Genomic DNA, 13,021 nt, shown 5'->3' with positions numbered 1-13,021 from the left:
ATTAGTATACTCCCTACCGTCGCTGGCACCTCTATCGTACGTGCCTGACGGTAGTGCACTCACTACATAAATTTGATGGTCCTGATGAAGTGCCAATTGACCCTTTCCGGGCAGCCTGGGCACGAAACATGTTGACCCTTTACACTACACCCTTTAGGAACATTGCTCCAACACAAGGGTATTCTCACATTTTTAACCAGGCGCGAGCTACCTTAAAAATAAACCTTATTCAGTAGGATTGCTAAAAACCTTTTTAATCAGCTCACCTGTGCACTACCTAGCCCTCATACCCGCAAGCACCCTACGGCTTCTTCAAAAGATCCCCGATAAAGAGCCCCGGTCTCTGGAGCCCCTCAGGCATTGCAGCGCCAGCCTGACGAGGGGCAAATGCCCATATGATGAAGCATGACACCTCTCAGGGTGTGTGAGGGCATTACGAAGACAGACCTGTCTACCCCTTCCCTTGGTCCTACAAGGAACTGCTCACCCCTCTAATAATGATCAAAGGACTCCCAGAGAAGCTTATGCGAAAATGGGACCTGCTCTTGCCCTGCCTTTTATTTGCATACAGGGGGGTGCCTCAGAAGGGGGTTGGCTGCAGCCCATTCGAACTTCTGTTTGGTCAACCTGTCTCTGCTCCAGGATGGCTGAGTACATGAAAAAGGCAAACAAAAACCTTGAGGCTAGCCAGGAACTGCAAAAAGCCTGGCATGACCAAAAGGCTGTACTGACTGTTTATCAGCCAGGACAGAAAGTGTGGGTGTTGGAGCCTGTGGCCCCAGCAGCTCTCTAGGACAAGTGGAGTGGACCCCACACTATTGTTGAACAGAAGGGAGAGGTTACTTATTTGGTAGACCTGGGAACTCCCAGGAGTCCCCACAGGATTCACCGATTCAACAGGCTAAAGCCATATGTGGACAGGGCTGACATGGGCTTGCTTATGGCAACTGATGAGGAACAGGAGGAAGAGAGTGACCCACTCCCTGACCTCCTCTCACAGAACCCTGATGATGGGTCAGTTGATGGTGTAGCCTTGGCAGGCAGCCTCACTGCCCAGCAACAAACTGATTGCAGACAGGTGCTCAATCAGTTCAGACACATGTTCTCACTGGCTCCAAGTCAGACTACCTGGTGCACTCATGAAGTGGACACTGGGGACAGTCTGCCTATTAAAAATAAGATTTATAGGCAACCTGACCATGTCAGGGACTGTATCAGGACAGAAGTCCAGAAAGTGTTGGATTTAGGTGTTATTGAACCCTCAGATAGCCCTTGGGCTAGTCCAGTGGTCCTTGTGCCAAAACCTCACACCAGTGGTGGAAAAAGAGAGATGAGGTTTTGTGTGGACTACAGGGGTCTTCATGCAGTCACTAGGACTGATGCCCATTAAATACCAAGGGCAGATGAGCTTATAGATACTTTGGCATCAGCCAAGTACCTTAGCACATTTGACTTGACAGCTGGCTACTGGCAGATCAAACTATCTGATGATGCAAAGCCAAAAACAGCATTTTCTACTCCTAGTGGGCACTATCAATTTGTGGTAATGCCCTTTGGTTTGAAGAATGCACCTGCCACTTTCCAAAGGTTGGTGAAGAGAGTTCTCACAGGTCTGGAAGCCTTTAGTGCAGCATATCTAGATGATATTGCTGTCTTTAGCTCCACCTGGGAGGATCACCTGGTCCACCTAAGGAATGTTTTGGAGGCCCTGCAAAAAGTAGGCCTAACTATCAAGGCTACTAAGTGCCAGATAGGGCAGAGTCAGGCTGTGTACCTGGGCCACCTTGTAGGAGGAGGCCAGGTTCAACCATTGCAGAGCAAAATCCAGACCATATTGGACTGGGTTGCTCCAACTACCCAGACTCAGGTGAGAGCCTTCTTAGGCCTGACTGGGTATTCGAGGAGATTTGTCAAAGGGTATGGATCAATAGTGACACCCTTGAATGACTTAACTTCTAAGAAAATGCCCAAAAAGGTTCAGTGGACAGCTAGCTGTCAAAAGGCATTTGAGGACCTGAAGCAGGCCATGTGTACTGCTCCCATTCTGCAGAGTCCTGACTACTCCAAGAAGTTCATTGTTCAAACGGATGCATCTGAATTGGGGTTGGGGCTGTACTATCACAATTGAATGAAGAAGGTCATGATCAGCCAGTAGTTTTCATAAGCAGAAGGCTGACCCCTAGAGAGAAACGTTGGTCAGCCATTGAGAGGGAGGCCTTTGCTGTGGTTTGGGCTCTGAAGAAGTTGAGGCCATACTTGTTTGGTAGTCACTTCCTTGTTCAGACAGACCATAAACCCCTCTTATGGCTAAAACAAATGAAGGGTGAAAACCCCATATTACTTAGGTGGTCTATTTCCCTACAGGGGATGGACTTTACAGTGGAACATAGACCTGGGAGTAACCATGGACTCTCTAGGTATTTCCACTTAGAACATGAAGACTCAACTGGTCAAGGTTAGTTTAATGTCCCTGCGTTGGGGGGGGGGGGTTGTGTAGGAGTGTAGGATCTGCTTCACATGGGTACCCCCACTTTTTGCTGGTGTTTCACTGTTTCTCGACCTTAATCTGGCTGTGGCCCTGCTAATCAGGACCACAGCTGAGCTGCTTCCTCTCTAAAATGGTTTCCATGTACATTAGGTACATATTTAATTGGATTCTGGAGTGCCTTATAAGCCCCTAGTATATTGTATACTATGTACCTAGGGCATAGGTACCTCAGAGGCCTACCAGGGGCTGCAGCATATATTATGCCACCCCTGGGAAGCACTTCAAAATGGCACCACAGGTCTGCTACTGCAGCCTGGGTAAGGGTGTGTTACAGTGGTATAGGCTACCTATATCCACACCTATATACAGACACATATAAACCTATGGCAGGCCGTGAAAATCCTAAAGGCAGAGTGCTTGGTTTTATGTGAGAGGGTGCCCAAGCATGAGCTGAGCCCCTCTGCAGCTTTCGGAAAGGCTTCCTTATGGCTGTTCTGTGATGCAGCCATACCATATACTCTTAAGTGCGTTATAACCTCGCGGTAAATGCTAACTTTGGAATGGCTGCATCAAAACATGTCGTATTTGGTGTCAAACGCTTTGGAATACTACCCTCTGCCAGTTCTGGCAGCGGGGGTAGCATTCCACCCTTCTAGAGGGATAGACATGTTCACACTGGCTAAACCTGGTAGGACTTTCCTGAGCCCTGGCATCACAAAATGGATGCCTCTGCCACAGACACGGGTCTGGACTCCTGCTGCTGACAGAAACTCCGGCAGGGGAGACCTGGACAATAGGTTTCCTGTCGAAGGGAGGTTTGACCACCTCCCCAGACAGGCTGATGTGTATTGGGGCTGGGCGGGAGCACTCTCTGGTGCTTTGAAGTCCTGCACTGGGGGCACGTTTGCTGTCCCTGTGCATAGCCCAGTTCAAACCGGTTGCAGGGGCTACGTACCCCTGCTCTGGCGTGAAACTGGACAAAGGAAATGGGTGTAACCACCCCTCTTTCCAGGCCCACCCATAGGTGGGGCCTTAGAGTTAGTCCATCCCCTAAACTTACTATAAGTATAGGAATCCAGTCCCTAGGACTTTAGATTACCCTGGATGAAACTCTGCAACGTACATCCTGGACCTTTGACGTTCTATCCTGACTAGAAGACTGAAGAGATCTCCCTTGGGGTCAAGGAGGGACTCCCCTGCTTCGCAGGCACCAAAGAAGCAACTGACCTGTCTGCATCACTGAAGCTCCGGCCGGACGCCGAAGTCTTTGCATCACCAGAGGTAGATTTCCTGATTTCCCCGAGGCTACCCTGAGTCCACAGTGAAGCTGAGGCCCGTGGCTATCGTGGGTGATGTGGAACCGTGATCCCTGGACACCGTGAACTTTTGCAGCAACACTATCTTCCTGGTCCTCTTTGAAGTTGTGCTTTGGGCTCCGAGTAGCCCCAGCCTTGAGCACCTCCTGCACCGAAGATTGTTGGCTTCCACTACACGAGTGACCCGTGGGCCAGCTTCAAGTGCAACCACTTGAGGCCCCTTTGCGATCACTAACCCGTTGGCTAGCAGGTCCCCACGAAGGCAACTCCTTTTCTGATTGGACTTTCCTGGTTGCTCCAGACATGCCCTGACTTACCCTCACTGGGTGAGTCCCACAGACTTTGCTGGTCTGCACCGCAGTCCTTTCTCTAAATCCCAGTGACTTGCCGTTGCCAAGGCTTGTTGGGTCCATTCTGGTCGCCGACACCACAGCACTCGACAAACTTCATGGGACAGCTAGAATCCGACACATAGACTTTGTCGACGCCACCTGAACCTCGTGGCTGAAGAGTCAAGACATCAACTCACCTGAAGCACCCAACATCTGTAGGCATTGGTCTATCCTGCCCTAGGTCACCGGCAAGTGACCCAGAATCTATCCCCTTTGCTTTCAGGTTCCTTCCATCCCATTCGGACACTTCTCCTCTTCACGGCAGCAGCAGTTCTCTGCAGGCTCCCATTGAAATCGACGACGCGACCCAACACCAAGACACCTATGCACCCGGCTTCCCTGGGTGAGGTAACTCGAGTACTCCAGTACTCTCGTGGGTGCTAGCCCTAGAACTTCCTAAGTTCAAAAGTTTTGGGCCTGACTCGATTAGAAGTGTCCCTAATCTTTAAATTTCCAACCGCGACATTGCCCATAGAAGATAATGGGAACCCGCGGTTGTGTTTACACACTGCATACAGTCCCCGTGGGTCCGCTGTGTCACTACCTTGGGTGGTTCCTTGGGGTCCCAGCGATTCTACAGGCTATAGGCCTATTGTCTATCCCAGTCGGGGTTCTTATACCACTTTTTTGGTATATGGTTTGGTACGCCCCTAGGACCCAAACGTGTATTTGTGCTATTACTGATGATTGCTATCTTGTAACTTAAGTACTTCGAACTCCAGTCTCATAAAGAGACTAGAGGGGTGTGTTTTATACTAAATACATATATTTTAAATATATACCTGGTGTGGTTGTCTTTTCATTTGATCATTCAAGAGATTATAGACTGGTAAAACAAGCTGCTTTACATTCCTCAGAGACTTAGCCTGAAGGCTGCTCTCCAGAGCTACCACTAGGATAGCTTTGAAAAAAGGTTGTTTTTAACCATTCACCATAAGGGGTTGTTTGGTCTGATACAAGGTGCCCACTAGAATTAGTGGACAGCACATATCAGGCCACCTTCTCACAGTGATGTGAAACATGTGGGTGAAATTTGAAGAAAATAAGATACAGAGTTGATCTGTGTAACTAATGAGGGAAGAAATGCATAGAACCAAGTGCTCAAAGTTGATAATGTTGAGATCTATCTGTTATGGAGATTGATTTGTGAAAATCATAAATAAAGATTTAAAAAAAAGAATTGCTCAACACAAGTTCCTCTTCATCAAACAACCTTATGAGCAAAATATAATAAATTCCCATAAAGTGAGCATAATGTTTACAAGCTGCAGCACAGGGTTGAAATCTGATACTGCAGTGCTACTGAACGTAGTGGTAAAAGGCAATTGTTGTTAAAATAATCCAAACACCAACTTTCTTATTGGTCTACAAATCCACTTACTATACATATCTGAGAAGTGAATTGGTCTTTACGGGCTTGCTGTAACAAATGTTTAAAAATGTACTTTATTTTCTTAAGGTTAAATGCCTATGAAGCAGTCAATTGGAAAATGTTCATCATTGTAAGAAATTAGAATATTATTTGGGGTGGGCGGCTAGCCACCTCATGGAACAATTACACCCCATGTTAGGGTAAACCTGCAAAGTCACTAAATTAGCCCCTTGGTAACTCTGACACAGAGTAGAAAAGCTTCCCATTGGGCAATGTATAAAGTATTTATGCACTACCAAGACTGTAATAATGTAAAAATTAAACTCAATAAAAATCCCAAACCAAATAAAAAAAACACAGAAATAATTTATAAACAAAATGCTACTAAAATGACAAACATCCAGCAAGGGAAACTGGGGGTTACTTCACACCTTTTTCACAGCTATTCAAATGCTAATTACTAGATGGCCGAAGTAGGAGAGCATTTGGACATTTATCACCTATGAACTTCAGGCAGTGAAACGTTATCTTTCTAAAAGTTACTATTCCTTAATATTTACTAAATTCCAACTTGACCATTGAAGAGGTTTTTGATAACTATTAAAATGAGCTGTTTAATTATTTTTCTAGGTATTCCGATTCTTGAGATATAGTATTAGGATTTTAATTTGTAATCTAGTTTTCTACATAGGACTGTTAGGCCTGCCACAGTGATAATAGATTTTGGGCGGCAGTCACTGTATAAACAATGTAATATTAAGGGCCTCATTTGCGAATTTTTAACGTAGGGCAGCACAGCAAGTCACTTTGCTGCGATGCCCTGGGTCAAAAGCAAAGGCCAGGAATGCACCATATTTTACTCTGTCACTGTAGTGGGTGCCACAACAAATGCTGTAGTCCACTAGGGACATTTAAATTACAGGCCCGGGTACCTTTTGCACCATATAGTATGTAATTATAGGTAAGTTAAATATACCAATTGGGTATATGCCAGTTCCACCGTGTTTTAAATGGGAGCACAGGCACTTTGCCACTGTTTAGCACGGCTAAAGTTCAAAGAGTTCTGCTGCCAGAAAAAAAGATATAGTCCAGCAAAAGCTGAAGATTTTATGGGTGACCCCACAGAAAAGTCATATTTCCCACAATCACCAAAAGCATAAAGCCCCAAGCATTTGATGGTGTTGATAAGGGCATCCTCTTGAGTAAGCCTTGCATTTGGAGGAGTCCCGTTACAATGCTGATGGTCATCTATTGATAATATAGTGAAACCTAGGTGAGGGTTAAATTGGCCAGGGCATAGGTTTTCCTCAAAGTACGTTTTTACCAATGGAGACCTTAAACAGAAATGTGTACTCATTTGACTTTTGTTAAGTTTGAACTTTGAAGATTTGGGAGATGCGTCTCAAAAGGTTCAAGGATTTGCTCCAAACTTAAACCTGTTTTTTTAGCATCTTTCAATAAGCTGATAATGGTATTTTGTTTCATTATCTGGAAGTTGGGTTACTACCCACCCCGATTGCTCTTCACTAATATTTATGTTTTTAAAAAATTCACAAATTCTGCAATTTTTGTCTTTCTACATTGGGTCAGGTAGCTGGAAAAGTGTCTATTTGATTCCATAAGGAAATTTAAGTATCAATATTCATGAATTAGCGTTGATATTCGAGGAGGAAGTAAACACATCATGCATATTTGAAGTCTAAACTGAACCCTTAAGTTTATGCCTTAGTCACCTGAAAAATGCACTGACTTCACCCCTGTGTTATCAGTGATGGTGGCCAAACTGTTGCCCTTCTTGGTGCACTAACCCACTTACTGCAACATTACTATATCTAAATGCTTAGCCCAACTTTTTAAGTGCAGGTCAGGCTGGTTTTAAAATCTAAGAATACACTTGTGAATAAATAATATTGCATGTCATTTGTATCTGTCTCTTCATAACATTGCCTCAAAAACTTTTAGAGATGCTGTTTCCTGAATTGAATTGGCACACACACTTCTCTTCCACAAATTGTTCAGTAGGTGGATAGAGTGTAAGGAACGTAAAGATGAAAGGTGTGTGATAAAATGTGTGAACTATGTGATGAAATGCTTCAAAGAAGTCACAGAAATCGGTGACAAGTTGGCATCTTCACTGTTTACTATTATTTTTTTTTTATAGAGTATGGACCGAGCTACAGGGAGTGTGGAGCGCAACACAATAAATTAAGGTAACAAGAGGTGACATTACATTTCTTTGGGGAAACCTGATTAGGAATAATAGAAAGCATGGCAGAGAGGAAAGTTTAAAGATTCTTTATACTTTAAAGTGGTGCATGTTTGGATTACTTAAACCTTCGAAGTATTAAAAACTCTGTAGGCCCATCACTGTCAATTTTAAGAAATTTGAAGACGCACCACTTTAAAGTAGTACGTCTTCAGATATCCTAAAACTTTAAAGTGGTGCGTCTTCAGATCTCTTAAAACTTTAAAGGCGTGGGTCGTCCGATTCATTAAAACTTTAAAGTGGTGCGTATTCAGATTTCTTAATACTTCGAAGTTTTAAGAAATCTGAAGACCCATCAATTTAAAGTAGTACATCTTCAGATTTCCTAAAACTTCAAAGTGGTGCGTCTTCCGATATCTTATAATTTTAAAATGCTGGGTTCTCAGTTTCTTCTGAAACTTAATCATGAAGAGAATGTATCAATATTCACATATGTTTATAGAGTCATATTGTGTTTTAGACTCTCTAATGTGGCAAGTTCCTTTGAAGTATTAAAAAATAATAAATATTTCCTATGATTGAACTCACGGTCATAACTAGGTGTGTAAGGTTGAGAACGGTATTTTACCTCAATTTAGTGATGCTTTAGAAACAGACTTTTGAGATCTTGATGAAGATTAAATAAATAAATAAAAAACAGGTGCAAACTAATCTCAAAGTCGAAATGCACGAGAAGAACTCAGCACAAAACATTTATCTGGAGAATTCTGTGTAAAATGAACTGGAGAGAAAATGTCATATTAATATTTTTACGTGTAAATTATGACCTAGAAACAGGTAGTGTATAGGTAAGAAGTACTGAATAACTTGGAAAACAAACTAATAATAATAATAATAATCCTCTAGCCATTGTCTTTATTTTATTTAAGTTATTTTTTTCCTTCATGTACATTTCTTTACTTTCATCATTCCTATGGCTTAACTTCTTTTAGGAATATGTTTACTGCATATTGTTGCATTTATTCGTAATTGCACTAAAAATGTGTGGTCCCCTTTTAAAGGATTTTGTCCATTACAATTGAAGTGCTTATTAAGAGGGAGGATTAGAGAAGAGAGAAAATCATCTTGGCATTAGTACTGCTTTATTTAATTCAAGCTGCCCATTGGGCTTGTTTCCCACTAGAATGTTTCTTCCCTGGTTTCTGCCTCTCTTTCCTCCTACCACCTTTGTTTACTCCCCTTGCACTTGCCTGGTTCACGACTTATCATCGAGTCATGGAAAAGGTCCAGGAAGCTTCTCCTGGTGGAGATGAAGATGTCACCAGTCTAGGGTTGTCTGGCTGTTCTAGTTCCTCTGCCTCCTCCATGTTTTCTTATCTCCATGTTGTCTCCTGGCTTTAAGTGGTCTGTGTCAAGTATCTGCTTTCCAGACTCCTTGTCCTTAGCAGGTGGCACAAATGGTCCATGTGTCGGGTGCCTCTCACTGGCTCTCATATGTGACGAAGCCTTCTCAAACCTTTAGTGTCTCTGTCAGGCTGACTCCCTCAGGATTCCTTCACGACCTCCTGTTGCAGTCTTTTGGAATTCTTACTTCTCCTTGTCATGGTGTGGTCTTGATTCCTGGCTTCTTTATCTGATAAATAATGAGTATGCTTCTTTTGTCCTGTCACCTGACACACGGCCATGGATCACTGACAGAATATCGGAAACATAAATATTGAGGACCAAAACATCGAGAAGGTAAGTGCAAATAGGTGAGTATAGATTTACAATTATAAATCCCACATCTACATACCTTGAAGGTATATATATAGTCACGGTACACATATGTGGAGTTACATATAGTAGAACTTTGCTTACCTATGGAAACTTACCGTCACAATATTTTTGTCCTCGATACTCTAAACACAATATTTTGTGCCACGGTGTTCTGTTTCCGATATTCTGCGCAAACACCCATGTGGTCAGTATGTTCAAACTTCATCGTCCGTATGCAAAGGTCTCACTACCTACAGTTTGTGACGTTTACCGAGTTTCCAAAGACCTCTCAATTCAGCTGCTAGAAAAGTATTCTGCAAAAAATTATTTTACAGGAGAATTTTCTGGAACACATTTTTGAGATATAATAGTGTCAATAACTTTTTGTTGCCATTTTTCTGTGGCAAATCCAGCTTTAACAGAAGTTTTAAATTTTTTCTTTAAAAGCATTAAAGTTCCCAAAATGTTCAGAGCTGTATAAAAAAGAAATCGTAAATTTGCAAAGGAGAAACCTTTACAACTTTGCATACTTCTAGTCCTAGTCTCTAAAAAGTGTACATGTGGAGAGCAGTTTTCAGGCCTATCTTGAAGGAGTGTAAAGCAGCTTGTTTTACCACATTTAATCAATAGTGTATATTAGATGAAAAAGAACCAATCAGTGTTAATGAAAAATAAGTATATTTACTACACAACACAATCACTATCACTTGGTATGTCTCCTATCCGGAAATACCAACAATGACAGGCCTGTGGTCAGGGTTTAAGTGGACTCCCATGGGTGGCACAATACATGCAATAGCCCATGGGATACCACTGGTGTAACTATGCCCTGGGTACATTAATACCATATACTGGGGCTTACATGGGTTCACCAGTAGCCAATTGTGGAGGTGCCAAAGTACTTACCAAAGTCATTTTGGGAGAGAGAGCACTGATGCTGGGGTCCAGATTAGTAGGAACCCAGCACACTACCGTCAAAACATACTGACACCAGGCAAACAGTGGGGGTAATCACAAAAGAAATATCCTACTTTCCTGCAGGCAGGATTCTATTTCCTTTGTAAATTACTAAGAAGTTCACCCTAGTAGCAGGAGGAGTGAGTTTGAGTGGAGACACATTTGTGCTCCTATTAAACCTTATTTGCTTATCCTCTAATCCTGTTCAAGGCCGTTGGACGACCACGGTATGGGGACGCTGCGAGTAGTGCCCAAAGTTTTAGTATATTGAGAGTCAGACAAAGACTGGGGGTTGTGCTGCATAAACGTTGAAGTGGAACAATATATTGTTATGTAAGTTATGTAATTTCACCCACTCTAACTTCATGGTATGTTTTCTCCTAACCTTTGTGAAGGTAATGAATTTTCCGGACCATCAACAAATTTGCAAGAAGCAGATTTTCGTGCTAAAACACTTTCCTACTAACACTTTTTATGGAGAAAATTTGCATCCAGGCACAGTTCACAATGGATGATAATTGCTGACAGAGTTTAATTTTTTCCCACCTCTAAATTTTAAAAATGTTTAGATCTGTGACTGGGGGTGAATGTTTTGCCAATGTGCAACATTCCGTCCATCATCTTGTGTGTTTTGCCTTTCTCACTCGGCATAAAAAAAAAATAGGAAAATCTTTGAAGAAGCACATCTCAGGTTTCCTTGGCCCAATTTTTGGCATATTAGGCTCATTTTTTTCCTGTTGGTGAGGCCCGGCCACCAGGAGCATGTTCTTCAGGCATCCTGGACTCTAATAGGGCACACTTAGGAGGTCAGCTAGATTTTGGCCCCCCCGGCAGCAGCCTTCTTCTCTATCTGTCTCCTGGTGCTCCTCTTCTGTTGGTGGGGGCAGCTTGAGCAGCCCCTGGGCTACTAGTCAACAGAGCACTCTTGCCACACTCCCCAGGCCCCAGTGCCTTCTGGTTGTCTTGCAGGGCACCTTTCGGGGGCATTGGAGTCCAGGCCTTTTACCCCAACAGGTCCTAAGGAGCATAAGGGGGCGAGTGCCAGATCCATTCTAATCCTGGGGATGTGCTGGATCAAAGTCCTTAATCAATCCTCGCAGGGCATCAGTTGGCTTCTCTTTCCAATGGGAATCCTTTCCACCGTTGTCTCCTAACAGGTCCAGAATCTTCCCAACTGTCTCTCCCATGTGCAGGGGTTTTACAGTAGGTTTGGAGAGTTTAAGAGGCCGGGTACCTCTGACTAATTCTGAGATGCTACGTCATGCCATATCACGTCTCTACCCCTGATCCAACCCTCCTGCACAGTATTTTGGGAACTAATCCAAAATGGCGATCAAGTTTTCTCTGTTAAGACTTCCTCTGGTACCTTAGCTCTGCCTATAGCTGTCATCGATGTCTGATCCATTTCCACCAAAATGTCAAAGGTGAGTCCCTCCTTTGTTGGCTTTAGAGGTCTGACTTTGTTCTAGTGAGCCTTGGCTGTCTGAGCCCATGTGCAATGTGCCATGCCAGTTATCAGATGCAGAGTTCTCCCAACCCCCTCTCCTTTCACAGGAAATAAGTCAATCACTGTTTACTGAACTTTTGTTCGGGGAGGCCTTTGATTCTTGTGCCAGGGGAAGCAGAATAATGATCTTGGCCAAGTAGGATAGGATAAAGGCCTGGCATCTGGTTATGAGCTGAGACAGAGAAATATGACACATCCTGAAGATGACTGTGTGTTTGTGGAAACTGCAAATTCAAACTCAGTGTGCATGTTATACTTCAGTTTGACACCTTGCTGAACACTGTAAGCCGAAGTAGAGTGAAACTGGGCTTCATGGCAGATTTTGCCTTTAGTTATGATACAGTAAAAACCTCCCAGAATTTCCAGTAAGCACTAATGCCTACTCTATGAATGCCCACTCATATTATAAGATCTACCCCAGGCCAGTGCCAATCCTTGCCTTGTCTCATCTGCACCAGGCAGCCTGTGGATAGATACCGCACAATGGTAGTCTACGATGCATTCATGTGTATCCAGCCCAGTGCTTTTTACCCCAGCTGCATATCATCAGACTTAACTTAGAAGACAGACACTGGTGGTTAGCCTGCTCAGTCCTATTACCGGTGAAGAATTTACCATGAATGAGACTCAGGTATTGAAACAGACTCATAATAAAAGTAAAACAAAAACAGGTAGCCAAAAACAAATGATCCTAGTGGACTACGTAGGTGGAATCTATTAGCTACAGGGATGCATACAGAGGAAATAGGGACTCTCAGGAAGAGACAGTCTTCTAAGTGACTAGTGGATCCATGGACAGGTGAAGTAAGTGGTTCCTCAAAGGGGTGGGTTCCAAGGAAGGTTCAGACTCTCGATACTACGAATTAACCTCTAATTTGCAATGAAGATTGCCCTGTGCTGTCTCGTAAAGTCATCATCGTAGCTGGATAGGCTGAGAGAATGCTGAAGATGTAATGATGCCCACTCTAACGCGGTCTGCAGTGCATGAGAGTGTGAGTCCGACACATTACTTCATATTCTAGAAG

Source organism: Triturus cristatus, chromosome 3_2 (genome assembly GCF_964204655.1).
Source record: "Triturus cristatus chromosome 3_2, aTriCri1.1, whole genome shotgun sequence".
Classification (NCBI taxonomy): domain Eukaryota; kingdom Metazoa; phylum Chordata; class Amphibia; order Caudata; family Salamandridae; genus Triturus; species Triturus cristatus.
The sequence above is the reverse complement of the archived record's forward strand: the minus strand, read 5'-3'. Positions refer to the sequence as shown.